Genomic DNA, 322 nt, shown 5'->3' on the forward strand with positions numbered 1-322 from the left:
TAGTGAGATGACCATTCCTGTCATACTACAGGTAAATATATTATCGTTTGGTAGTGAGATGACCACTAGTTCTTGTCATACTACAGGTAAATATCTTATCGTTTGGTAGTGAGATGACCACTAATTCTTGTCCTACTACAGGTAAATATCTTATAGTTTGGTAGTGAGATGACCATTCCTGTCAAACTACAGGTAAATATTATATCGTTTGGTAGTGAGATGACCACTAGTTCTTGTCTTACTACAGGTAAATATCTTATCGTTTGGTAGTGAGATTACCACTAATTCTTGTCCTACTACAGGTAAATATCTTATAGTTTGG

This window comes from Mizuhopecten yessoensis, unplaced genomic scaffold (genome assembly GCF_002113885.1).
Source record: "Mizuhopecten yessoensis strain PY_sf001 unplaced genomic scaffold, ASM211388v2 scaffold4121, whole genome shotgun sequence".
Lineage (NCBI taxonomy): Eukaryota > Metazoa > Mollusca > Bivalvia > Pectinida > Pectinidae > Mizuhopecten > Mizuhopecten yessoensis.